Source organism: Dreissena polymorpha, chromosome 5 (assembly GCF_020536995.1).
Source record: "Dreissena polymorpha isolate Duluth1 chromosome 5, UMN_Dpol_1.0, whole genome shotgun sequence".
NCBI classification, from domain to species: Eukaryota; Metazoa; Mollusca; class Bivalvia; order Myida; family Dreissenidae; genus Dreissena; species Dreissena polymorpha.
In genome coordinates, this window is record NC_068359.1 from 21,440,859 (window position 1) to 21,455,780 (window position 14,922).

Here is a 14,922-nt window from a genome sequence, read left to right on the forward strand (position 1 = left end):
AAGAAATCAATACGCCGTCAGTTGAAATATCGATGGTTCAATGGAAAATTGTTCTAAGTATATGCCATCAATACGATAACTAAGATCAAACCAGAGGTATGTGCACGTTGTTGTTTTCGTTTTTTGAGCATATTAGCAGAGCATTTAAATGTATATTATAAGACAAGCGTTGTTAAAGGCCGACGCTGTCTCATGTTAAGTACGTAAAGTACGCAATAGCAGCTCAATAAATGAGCCGCGTTCTGAGAAAACTGGGCTTAATGCACTTTCCGCTTTTATGGTATTTTTAGTTTCAAGGAAGTCCCTCCTTACCGAAAATCAAGTGTAAGCGGAAAGTGTCGTCCCTGATCAGCCTGTGCGGACTGCAAAAGCTAATCAGGAACGAAACTTTACGCACATGCATTATGCCCAGTTTTCTCAGAACGCGGCTTAAATGTTAAAGAGGGAGTTGCCAGGCGTTTTCTTGTCATTTGGAATGGATACTTAAACCACATGAGCACGGTTTGAACAAGTTTTATTAATATTCGTCTTGAGTTTTATTGTGTTTGCATGCATTTTAATTGATGTGGATGGTTGGCGTAATGCATTCCCCGTGTGATATCCTGGGTAAATTTTATGATTTAAGAATTTTAAGTTTTCCATGTTGTAATTAGGAATATCGGATTATCCTGATATGCATGTTTTCGATATACATGTACAATTATGAAAATATGTCCTGAGAACGTTAGGTGCTATTTTGGCGATCACTGTGTATTCCATGTCGTTCTTTTTTCACGGTGATAAGGCGATTACCACAACTATTCCGCTCACCGTCAAAATTGTATACTTCTGACAAGAGCACCGTATCCGTCTGACAAAAAGAAACATGGTGGACGAAGAAATATCCGGTAAATGGGTGACAAAACGTTTTATTATAAGACACTGCAAAATGATTGCTACTTGCGAAGCACTTCATAGAATTTCTGAACCAAAATGTCGTCTATTAAAAAGTTTACCAGTCGTGAAATATTTAGCATGACTTTGAAATAGTGTTTACAAAAGTCGTGTCGCGCTCGACACCATTCGTACTTGTGAGAAAAATGTAATAATCAGATGATTGTCGATGTGTCAGACCTGATGTGACAGACTTAAATCATTGTGTATATATAAAGAACATGCCATACGAACCTGTTTGTTTCAATATCTGTTAAAGGCCTAATTTTTGGTGAAAACATGAAACACTTACATAAATATCGATGCACCGCGCAACACTGATTATAAACACGGTATTTATATTCCGTGTAACTGAAATTCGTGGCACCGCTAACTTTTGCATATGGTTTTAAATGATAAGCTAGAACGAGCCATCGTGAGCTAAATTTATTTACGATAATCTTCCATTTAGCATGTCCCAGAATTGATCTTGAAAATGAAGGCATGCTTGCACCAAAAAAGTATCACCGGGATTGAATGTCTTGCTTTCCCGTACGTGGAGGGCACATGTTTACGTCTCATGTTTCAATTTATCTATATTGTTATTTATTGATTTCAGATTCACAATCCGTAAAAAAGATGTCCAGCTACGATTATGGAAAGGTATAGGCAAATGTTGGTGTAAAACTAACCGAAGGAAATAATAAATTTAGTTATGTATAGAGTGTACAGTGTGATGTTGCTTTGGTTACATTTACTGAAATATGAATTTGGTGTTTGTGGCCAAAACCAAAGATATATACCAAAGATGCTCTCGACTACTTATATCAGAAACAAAGGGATAACAATTATAGAAAACAACTTTTTTGAGACTGTCTATAGAATCTTGTGAGTGCATGTCTCCATAGATAAGACATTACAGAGCGGTCCGTTTTAACGAGATGTCAAGGGTTCGATTCATATATAATTATTTCCGTCAAGTATTAAAAACAATAATTGAAAACCAAATATTTTTAAAATGCATTGCAATACTGCTTTGAAATCGTTTGTACACTTGTTTACCATCGTGATTCAAATTATGAAGCCATTATTTGACATTGTTTTAATAATTTTCTTTATAATTGTTAACAATAATGACCCCAAATTTACCACAATTTTTCTAATTAGAATAGTTTTATCATACTATAAAGCACTGAGATTAGTTGAGCACACTGTCTTTCGACAGCTCTTGTGGCATAATACAAACATTTAGTGCTATTTTTCAGATCTTGCTGGAATTTGCGATGAGTGGCGTAGATAGTGAAGATTTGATGTCTGATGATATAGTTTTATATCAGAATAAAGCAGTGCCAAAAAATCATAAAGATGCGGTGCTTTTACGGACATTGTTTAGCGGTGTCCATATTCCTATGTCAGTGTTAAGCGGTGCATACTTGCTAACACGTGTAAATGTAAAAATCACAGTTATATTAAATAAAGCATGTCATAATGTGGTGTAAATTGATTCTTCTACCATAAAATACCGTTTAACAAAAAATCGTTCATTAAAATGTTTAAAATCTGCAAAAAATACGATTTTTCGCGTCATGAAAGTCACTTCTTTCACGACATGCTCAAATTGTTTTCACTATTGTTAAGTTAATAGCGACTCAATGATGCGGTAAACGGCAATAAGCTGTAAAGTATATACTTCGTTCTATGAAATATCTTTTTTATTATCAACTTACCTTCTTTTCTCGTTTTTTTCTTTCATTTCATGTTTTTGACAAAAGGATTCGGTGCTCTTGTCAGAAGTATAAAATTTCGACGGTGAGTGGAAAAGTTGTGGTATTCGCCCTATCATCGTGTTTTTGGCAATTCGACATGGTATCCTAGTTTTGTTACGATAACATAAGTATTTAAAAACGCATCCGACGATCCAATATTTTCCCCAGGTGATATCAGATTTCCTGTTATAACGCGAACCATTACAAACATTTCCTAACATGGCACGTGCCAAATATTTATATAAACACAGAAGACAATCGTCTAAGGGTTATTCTGCAATAATTATGGGCGGAGCTTATACACTGAAAGCACACGCTGTAACAAAACAAAACATGCCGATGCATTTTCCACCAGCGTAATAATCCAGTTTGGCTGTTATTGAGGGCGGAGATCTGATCGACAGAACAGCCGAAAGTTATTTTTATGGGCGGAACTTCACATTAAATAGTACACAAGAAAAATAAGATACATTGTACAAATCTTTAGTAAAACCCGTGTTAGAATCGAAAGATTCTACCCGTGTTAGAATCGATTAGATGCGTGGTTTCAAATCACTCGTGCTTCGCACTCGTGATATAAACCCTACGCATCTAAACTTTCGGCCGTGGGTTATTCGACAACAAACTATAACGTGATTTAATCCCTACGCATCTAAACTTACGGCCGTGGATTATTCGACGACAAACTATTACGTACACGAATTATTTCTTATATAACGTCGCTGTTCTTCGAAAACCGCGTAAGTCAAATTTGGCGCAAATTGTTATTTGTTTTTATAAGAACGGCGGGTTCACGTGTCATTTTCTGCGAAAATACTGGATTTCAGATTCAATTGGAAGGCATAGTTATGAGCACGTGATAAAATCCTGAACACTAATTGGTGCACTGATTGTTTCTGCAAAAACTGCGTAAGTCAATTTTTCCAACTTTTCAAAAAACATTTTTTAAATATTTTTTGAAGTTTTCAAATATATTAATTTAGATAGTCTTAGTCAAAATGGGCATACTTTTATATTTATGAAAATATAAAAGCCTGTAGTTGTCATTTTAATTCTAAAAATGGACTTACGCAGTTTAATCTTTAATATTCAGTTCCTATTTAAGACTATCTAAATTATTGTATTTTAAAAATGTTTTTTTTGCCTATTGAAAAGTTGTAAAAATGTACTTACGCGGTTTTCGAAGAACAGCGACGATAACGAAAATGTGACAATTTAATAGTTCAACTGAATAAAACATATAAATAATCACGTATCTGTTTCAAAATCTAAAATATGACGATCCAAATACATTTTCATTGGGCTACAATGAAATGTCCTCTGCTATTTTAAGTAATGTGTTTTTGAGAACCAAGGGCCATTCATAAATGGTTCCCGGATATTTATGCCTCAGAATAGTTCATAATGAATATTGTTGACCTTAAACAGGCTGTCAAACTTATTTTGAATAATTTATTTAAAAGTATTTTCTCATCATAAATGGACTCGCGAGATCTTGTCACAAACTCCGAAACAAAAACAACTACGAACGAGAGCTTCTAGCGTATAGGTTTTAATACAGTAGTCTCGTATGGCGCGATCGGATTACAGCAGTCAGAATTGAAATACAATGGAACCTTGTGTAAAACATATCGTTCAGTAGAGAAGGATTATTGTGATTTTTAATAAATGGAATAATTGTACTTAAGTCTTGTTTTATTCTATTAGACACTGCTTTTTCATTTATTTTTTATTTTTCAGTCCTAGATGTTGATTTGAGACAAAGTGTAGAAAAATATTATATACTAGGTAATTGCTGAATACAGAAAATGTCAACCGTTGAATGAATTTCAATCAATCATCATCATCATCATCATCGACACCAACATCAACACCAACATCATCATCATCAGCAGCAGCAGCAGCAGCATCAGCTTCATATGTCTTTATAAAAAATTAATGGTTTGATTACGGACCGTAGAGTGTAAAATTTGTTTCGTGTATTTTTTGCTTAAAAGTTGCTGGTTTGTTTTCTTCCATCGATTTGCGCCCCTTTACCTACACTCAAACAAAACGCAATAAAAGAACCAGATTTTGAATAATGTTTAGAAAATTAACAATTGTTCTTGACTATTGTAAGTTCTAGTCGTTAGTCGTTATTCGTGTAGTTGTTTTTAACATAAAAGCAATAAGACTATAGTATGGTTGTGTAACACCCAACGCAATTAGTGTAAATTGAAACAAAGATTTGATATTTGGGACATCGAAGGGTGATCAATTTCTAGAATATGAGAATAAAACACGAATAATATTAAAGCAAACTTTTATAAGTCAAATCAATATGTACACAATACAATAACAAAATATAATAGATTAACCGCGATAGTTTCCAAAAATTTATTTCCATAGAAACAGATCATGTTTCATATAGAAAATCATAGCGGAAACTATGAAAAAGCAGTACAACATAAGCGTGACTATCACTGATGGACACGTTTATTCTGATGCTAAAGGGATTGACTAATCAAGATAATGTTTATACATGAAGGAATCGAAAGATTTCCGTTATTTTAATTCACATGAAATCAAATTAAGTTTTTACATAGGCACTGGTTAATGTTATACTTTAAAAACGTTCGAAAAAAAAACCCAAACAATTGCAAGTTAGCCTAATTAAAAAGTAAATTGTTGTGTGTATTTAATGTTTTTGTTGAGGACAAATCAGCTAAGATAAGTGTATAAATGGGAAAATTCGTGACAATCAGAATTAATTTATCCATTTTCGCTAAAACTCATCAGAAAACAACAAAACTGTTTGGATTGATCGTTTTCAATATTATTGTGTGTGATATATTTTTGAATAATATTTCACATTTTGACTCGGTACTTAATCGTCCGGGTAAGACATACTGGATATCGATAAACGTTGATAACACAGTATTTCTTTCAAGATGAGGAATTAAAAAAATTCCGAAATAATATAGTGTCGGATAATATAGATAAGACGGAAATCGTTTCATTATCTAACCAAACACGTTTGCAGTACTCGTTCAATCGGTATGGAAATCGTTATTGAAAAACTGAAAGGCTACCAAAATTTGCCAGTTTGCTGTCAAAAACACATTTTGACTTCAATTTTCTACCGAAAAGAAGTGTTCCATTTAAAAGAAACAACGATATTTTATAGACCCGCGTAATGCGAAAATGGGTCTTATGCCATATTCGGTTAGCGTAGCTATGGTCCAGCTTCCACATCTCGCAGTCAGTCAGGAGACTTAATGAGAACATAAATCCTTGCGTGATTTATAGCGGACAGCGCAGCTCATGATCAGACTGCGCAACTGCACACACATGGCTTTAGCTTCGCTAGCCAACGCGCTATAAGACCCATTTTCGCATGACGCGGCTCGAAAAGTTTGATTTGAATGTGTCGAACGGAAAATGCGTGTGAAAAATAAATGATAATTTATTATTTGAATATTGCATATCGTTAATTTACCTAGTAACAAAATGACGTCGCAAGCGGGCCGTTATTCGTATCTAGCGGGCCAATATCAATTATGTAAATTCATATCTCAAAAGAATCGGATCACTCGGCTTCAAATGAACAAAATGGCGTCCACATTCATTCTCAGCCGACAGTTATCAATAAAGTAAGCCACAACTCAAACGAACGAATCGAACATTATTATAATTACACATAACATTCAATTAGGATAATACAAATATCGATTGAAATTGAAACAATTTTGTAGATAAGACCGATGCCTCCATCATGTCTAGTTGAGCTTTTAAAAAAATCATCAAATAGCAAAATGAAAAAAGACACACTTACCTCGATGACAACTTCAATCCGATGATTATAATACTATTAGAAAACGATGTGCTATTCCGTTTTCTGTTATTCCATCCGTTTATCTATATCACAGGTACTTGAAAAAAAAATATATATAATAAGAGAAAAGGTATGCAACGATGAAAAACGTATGTGGAATTTATAGCGAAGTTCTTGTTTAATTGTGAAAACTCGACCGAAAGTCGCCTTCTGTCATAACGTACGTTTGGACGTCGAGAATTACACACTGCGATTTTGGGATCATATTTGTGAAACTTTTAGCTGTTTTGGACATACTTGGTGGATTTTCATCAAATAAACGGTGTTAAGTCATAGATTGAAGACTCCCTGCTGTCAACCACAACGACATATGTTGGCATTGTTTTATCGTTCATGCTGTCGCATTGTGTTATTCAAAACACCTGTGATATCATCGTTGTATACCTTTTCTATTGTAATATATATATAAGGACCACATTTTTTTGTCAAGTACCTGTGATCTATATTGAATTCGGATGCTAACCACTGTCACCAAAAACACGATTTACGATTTGCGACTTGTCGGATCGATTTCAACAGCTAATTGTATTCATATCGAAGCTTCAAATTATGCATGACAAACACACAATCCGAAATAAGTTTTGAATTCGTTCGATGCTTTAAAAATATCTAGCTGTTAAATAAAAAAAAAACCACGTCCGAATTCCGTATTTTTGAAACTAAGTCGAATAAAAGTGGTCTCCCATTCGGTTAGGTAGCGCTCACGTCCGGTGTGTAAAAAGTAATAGGCGAACAAAATAAACAATGGGAAATTCTATTGCAGTATGCCTTAATGTCAAAATTTTGGGGATAAAATTGGTAGATATGACAAGCCTGTTATGCTGCACAAGTTGACAAGTAATCGTGCTACGAGAATCGTATGATTTAGAGCTATTAACGTGCGACATTGGAAGCCAACCGGGTAGGTGTCATAAGTTTATCGACATCTTATATGTCTCTTTACATAAATATCGTATTTGTAAAAGTAGGACACCATGTACATGGCAAGCATTATTATTATAAACATTTGTTTAGTTTTAATCGGTTTATAAACTAATTAAATTTGGTTTAATATGTCCAAATTTGTTGACATTTTACACCATGATTTGCTATCTTAAGTTTGAATGATTAATTTGAGCGGATTTCCGTTTAATATTTATGTTTCCGGACCACACTATTGTAAATACCAACAATCAGCTCCTATATTCCGCGAATGCCTGAAATTGTACTCTAATGAACTTAAATGGCATTTATTAATATATAATTTTTTTTTCAATCTATATTGCTTGGTACAATTACAGTAGATTACATACCAAGTTCCTGCCCCACTGTGTATATTAAATTAGTTGCCATGTTACAAACAAACAAACTAGCATTTTTCATTTGATAACTACATGGTTGATTTAAAATTAATGTTTCATTGTTTTCAATCAGGGCGTCTATGACGCAAATAAAACCATAACACACCTTTTGGTTTAAGATATTTATTTTTTAAATAGCTTGCATGCGTCAAGGCATTGAATGTTCTGCAAGATAAATATGTCGACTTTCTTTATAGGATGATATCGGACTGTTTAATCCAATCAGAAAATAGCTTTAAAACGTTATTTAGACCCATATTAAGCGAGATAATAAAGTACCACTTTTTGTTCACTGCCGATTTCTGATATAACAAGTTGCCTCCCTTGTTGGTTCATGCTACTTTAGTAATTAGAAATTACCAACCTATGTTTAACTCTGTACAAGTTGTTTCCCTTTTTTTAATTTGTTAAAAAAAGCTTAAATTGCAAACAAACGAAATTACGCAAAATGTTATAATTGATGCACTGCATCATCGCAATTAAAACTTCAAATCCTCTCACTATACGGATATCATCTTATATCAAACATATGTCAAACCTGTAACGTTTATAGTCAAAGAAAATGTCTGAGAGCTATAATATATAATATCCTGAAGTTTTAAATGCTAATTGACCGTATCTTTGTTTGGTTCGGCGCGTTTTCTGATGTAGTAAATTGTGCTTAAATGTAAAATACAAGTATGACTTGATTTTCCTATGGTTTTAGAAAGCTGCATTCATTTGTTGACGTCGTACCAAGAGTTAAGTACAAGAATCATCTTTGAGTAAGGGGCACATGTATTGTTAGCTGCATCATACCACGTGTCTGACACTTGAACATTAAGCAAGTATGAGGTGCAAATCTGGCACTCTGCACATCATGCCCATTGTAGACATTTGTTATTGCTGCTTTTTTAGCGTTTCCGTTATAGACGGTACAATTTCCCTTTTTACATGCCTGACTTGACCGACGAACCTGAGTTTATAATTAATTAATTCTAAGTTGCATATTTCCACATCGTATATCTGAGAGGGGATGATTAATTTACCCCCAGGCTCCACAAGTCATTGATATTTAAGTACTATCTTTCGTGGATCTTACTAATGCAAACGGCGTTTAAAAAGGGAGACCTTTATGTTCTTCATAGCTGACAAGGCAACTGTTAATCCTTTCAAGATGCTCACATTTGATATGGAGACAGAGATACTCCTTTGTTCAATTTAGCATGAAAACATAACAATCACATAGGTCAGTGAATATATTATATTATAGATTCATCAATAAAACATCGTTAAACATTATAATTATTAAAGTAGCAAATCAACACCTTCAAAATCAGTTCGATTCTATAGAAAAGCTAAATTAAAAACAAACTGTTCGCATTAATCCCTTTGATTATTTTATAAATGATTTTTTGACATTCTGACTATTTTTTAATTTAAACATCGTGCCTTTGTTAATTACCTCACATACAGACAGGGTAGAGATAATTATTTCGAGTCTTAAATTGACTGAAACACCTTCTTTGCAATTGCAATGCAAGCTATTTGTAAAATTTACATTAATTTTAATGAACCACTATTTCAAGGCGTTTATAAGAAATATATAAAAACACGTTTTCGTCTTTGTCTATAGAAAACAACAAGACTTACTGATCCTCTAAAATATGTTTGGATTTATTAAAAATGTGAAACTCTTTGTTTTACAGACATATTTTGTTTTACATAAAAGTTTATCCAGGGGTCAGGTTCGAAAAGTGATTAAATTGGATTTAGCATTTCCGTTTCATTACGTTGAAGTCGTTTTTAATCAGAGTGTTTATATTATGTTTTAATGTGTTTTGTGTGTTTGTCCTTTCAGAAACGATGTATAAGGATGGTTATTATAATTGCTATCGTTTTGATGTTACTGAATATATAATCAGTAAAAAGAGTATGCATAAAAACACAGTGTATTTTGGGGGCCTTAATACGTTTTATAACAATTCATGGGATTATTGCTGAAACAGTATGTAGGTTATTTTGTTCGTGTCTATCCTGGCTTACTCTGGTTAGGAAATTGACTTGCTGTTTAACTAAAGGTATCCCGCTATCAGAACGACCTAATTTCTGTCCCAAATAGCGGCGTTTGCCAACGTTTCCGTTGATGGGTATTCATATTTTTCACATTGTTCCTCTATTTACATATAATCTTGCAAAACGACTGCCATGTCGTCTCTAATAAGCGTAAATCATTCAATCAAGTAAATTTAGAATACAAAGCACACCATAGTCTTACAGCATTTACATGTGTTATTAATACAATAAAATATACGAATGTACATAGATGAGTTAAAATACACAATTATTTCAAGTCAAATATTATTTAAGTCAAATATAGTCCATAAATCAGAATGTTGTACACACACTATATGCATGTTTAATCAGTGTATTACATTTAGTAGGGGAGCATTTTCAAAATTTTGTTACCTGTTTTACACTGGAAAGAAACTTTCAGATATCGAAGTGTATGGTGTGGCGATGTAAATAAAGATAGGATCAGCATTGGTGTACATCTATAAAGCACTAAAATCAGCGTTTCCATGGCAACAGTGTGATTAAAATTTTAATTTACCACTAGTCTAAGTGCTGCCTAATATTTTTATACTAATGGAAATATTTTCATGCAACTTAGCATGTAACTGTACAATATATTAGCCATGACGATAATATACATATACATTGTAAATTCATGATGCCAAGGTCACAGTCAGAGGTCAAAGGTCAATATTTTCGATATTTTTTGGTTTTCGGACATTTTTGTTGTATTTTCGTGCAATAAATTGAAACTTGTTTTTAGAAATAATTTGTAACTAGCATGTGTCAAACATTGGTGACCCTAAATTAAATATTTGTTTGGGCATGTTCAGGTAAGGGGTCACAAGTGGGGGTTAAAAGGTCACTAATTTAGCGATACAGGTCAAATATTCACTATGTTTATGATTTTTGGTTCTATAGTTCAGCGTGCTTTTTTGTTTCAATAGATTATTATAATAATTGTGAAAACATAAAACACATTTAAATACGCTTCAATAGAAGAGACAGCAGAAGAGTAGTGCAATTATAAAGTTCCAAAATAATCGTTTCCATGGCAACGGACAATATTGAAAAAAAATTACTATCTACAAATAATACTTAATATCTTTTAAACTCGTGGGGACATTTTGATACAACTTGGCATGTCATTGAACAATACCCTATTACTATTACAAATGGGCAATTACAACACCTTACCTCAAGGTCAAGGTCAGTCTGAGGGGTCAAACATACCGTCATATTATCAGGAGTAGAAACTTGCAATTATAAACTGTAGGTTTAAAGCTCAATTTAAGTGTCAATTCAGAGAACTTTTATTGCAGTTCACTTCAATAGAAAAAATATTGTATTTATAAACAACTTTAACTGTTCAATGTCAATATAGAGAACATTTATTGCATTTCAAATTAATAGAAAATAATGTGTTAAACAACTTGTAACTGTCAGACGTATATACATGTAATGAAATATCATTCAAAACTTCATCACATGTATACACAAATATTTAGGGACAGAAATCATAAGGAGTTTTCATCGTTTCAAATTGTATCACAATAGTTTCAGAAGTATCTTCAACAAATGTGATTCCTGTAATCACACTTATAATCACAGACTTATATAATGTTATTAACCTTTATCACATCTTAATCAATTTATAATATATAAGCAAAAGTATTTAACTGTTGTTAAGCATTACATCACATATATTCAAAAGTGTTTATTGTAACTAAACTTATAAACATCACAAACATTTATCATTTACAAACTGTTCAAGAATTATTTTAAAAGTTACAAGATAAAAGAAATTAACTCTGACATTTGAGGCAACTGATTAAAATGTGCATCTGTATTATTCATGTATATCCAAACGTTTCTGCTTAAGTGTGTGAGCATAATAAGATAATCACAATCAATTATCAGAGACAAACCATCTTCGGAAATTCGCAAATATCACAAAAACATCATTACTGTTATTGAAAATCCTTCAAAATATACTTATCACAGATAAACCATCTTTCGCATAAATCACAAAAGCATCATCACTATTATTACAAATCATTCAAGATATTTTTATCACAGATAAAACATCTTTCGCATATATCACAAAAGCATCATCACTATTATTACAAATCCTTCAAGATATACTTATCACAGATAAAACATCTTTCGCATACAACACAAACGCATATTCACTATTATTACAAATCGTTCAAAATATACTTATCACAGATAAAACATCTAATAGAGGATATTTGTTTTATTCGGTTGAATATCGATTTTAATTCACGAGTGATCATAGAAAATTATATGTTATACATAAAATATTTTTTCTTTGATAACGAGTAAATTAAAATCGATATTCCACTGAATCCAACATTTTTCTTTTTATTTTATGCTTTTTGACACCGTTTATTTATTGTAAAAGAGTTAAACTGAAAAAATTCGCTGGAATAATGACCTCAGAAACAGTGAATTACCAGTTTTATTTCACTTATATTCCTCTGTAAAGCATAAAATAAAGTAGTTTATCTTATAATAAATGAACACAAACTACTCATACTTTCACGCAAGTGCAGACATTATGTACATGTAGTGCGATGTTGAATGCCAAACGTGACAACCTTTCTTTGGTAAATCACAAAAGTGCGTTACCGTAAGAAAGCACTTTGATGTCAACCGGACTTTGGTATTAACAACTTTAAGGAACACATTTTAACATATTGTAGTAATATTATATATACTAAATGCATTGTCTTTTCTGTATATACGGTAAACAATTGAAATTAATAGCAACTCTATGTTTATTTTATCATATGATGTTTATATCTCTTTTGTAATATGTATTATACTATTATCATATTAATCCCAGAAAGTATGAACAATGGCAAGAACTTACCTTTAAATACCTTCGTTGTTTAACACGACACGTAAACATGTTACAAATATTTAAGCTAAAAAACCTATATCAACATTATGTCAATGTGTAGATGCGCAACGGTTGTGGTTCTTCTTTCACATGTGTCTCCGATCACCGGTTTATTAGAAGTACGTTTAACAGTCGGCGCAATATGCATTCACGACACATTGGATTATTTCTATCACTTAGACCCATTTTATTCAACGGTAGAAAGGAGCCATCGTTATATCCATTCTTTGTTCATGCAAACTCCAGTGGTCGGAGCGAGATTCGAATCAGGGACCTTAATATGTCAATATCAAAATATTACTGCCATTTTGTTGTTTTTAGTTCACCCCCATTCTTTAAATAGAATATAAGAAGACTTGGGTAATTGTTTTATGTTGAAACAATCAGGCATCAGATTTATTTAAAGTTTCAAGACACTTGAAAATATATGTTATAACACGAAACATGTTTTATCTATACATTATGCGTTCAAATTTGCTTTAAATAGTTGTTTAAAAGCTATCACCAAATATAATTTGCAGGATGCCATGGTATACGCGAAAAATATGTTGGTATTATGTTTTGTTCACAGCCTTACTGTTTCTAAAGTTGATTAAGTTCAAATATGACGAATCTTGTGAATAACATTCGGATAAAAATGTGTACTTCCTCTTAACTTCTTCTTCCATGCTTTTGTATGCGTTTTTGTATAGAAGTTTATTTAAACAATTTGAGTCCTGAAATGTCTATAAAGGATATAAAGCGCCGTGAAGAGGTATTTAACTGAAATCAATAGCAGTGACTAATTTAAAGTTTTGTTTAGTCTTCACGAAAGAGTTACGTTTTATGTTTACTTTGTTATCAGTAATTTTTAGATTTGTCTTACGTAATTTTTTGTAGTGAAAAAGATTGTGGTAGAGACAAATTGAAACGAAATCGTAGTCAATTAAAGTTACCAAGATTTGTCAATGGAATCTAGCTGTGATCATTATCATTATCTGTCGTGAAATAAACCGACACTTAAAAACTGGCACATTTGTTGACCAATTAAGCGTCGGCCATTTAATCAGTAAGGTTGATCACAGAAAAAGTATTCCATGTGACATTGCAAAACATCGATGATTTCATATCGCAACTAAATGACGTTATCGTAGGTTTCAAGGTGGTTACCTCTGGTTTAATTGTTTGTGTTTATGATTGTGCTTTCTGTCTGGTCTTATTGTGTTTGATGTGTGTGTGTTGGTTATAGTAAAGAACCTCATTTCGATCAATTTTAAGGAGAATTCTATCCCGCATTTGCAACTGAAGTGTTTCACTTTTTGAATTTATGTTGAAAAATGTGTGCATGACAGAAACACGGAATAAACATTTGATATTAATTAAATCAACCTTTCCTAAGTTTAAAATCTTCAGATATGAAGATCGCACGCCAATAGAATAACTTTTCGTAAATTCGGATTAAAAAAATCCATTTATATCTCACCCATCAAGATTTTCACACTCGATAAACATTAAGTCTTTTGTTATATTATGTAATTCATTTTAGATTACCCATGTACTGTAAATGTTATAGTATGTAGTGAATAGTACTAAAGCCTATTAAGTTTTTGTGTGGAGCCGATTTCAATGTTTTAAAGCCTAGGTACATTGATATTGGCCTGTTGTTTAAAAAAATAAATAAGCATCTACCCTTCATCCCAAGTAACCAGCATTACAATATGCATACTATCAGGTTAAAGCGTTCTATATATACCGCTAGAAATCAAAATGGTCTACATTGCATGTTATAAGCCCCTGTGCGCCCATGCAAAGTTGCCTCAATCGTATGTCAAAAATGTCTCTAGCTATCACCCGAAACAAAATGGTCACCTAGACCGCCCATCCGACAGACGGACATCTTCATATTTCATGTGTATTCGAACAAAATACCGACACGGAGATTAAAATTAACATCTTTAAGGCGCTGATATAGGATAACCAAGTACAAAAGAAACGTAATTTGTTAAATATTGTTTATCGATTTACATAATTGTCAAACCATAGAATTAATTCTGTTTAAGACAGTTGCAA

At 32.6% G+C, this 14,922-nt stretch overlaps 1 protein-coding gene across 1 annotated transcript in view; it reads right to left on the minus strand.

Annotated features, from left to right (window-relative positions):
* Nucleotides 1-14,922, minus strand: part of LOC127831778 (uncharacterized) — a 210,853-nt gene that overhangs the window by 73,905 nt on the left and 122,026 nt on the right. The gene's annotated exons all lie outside the window — the stretch shown is intronic.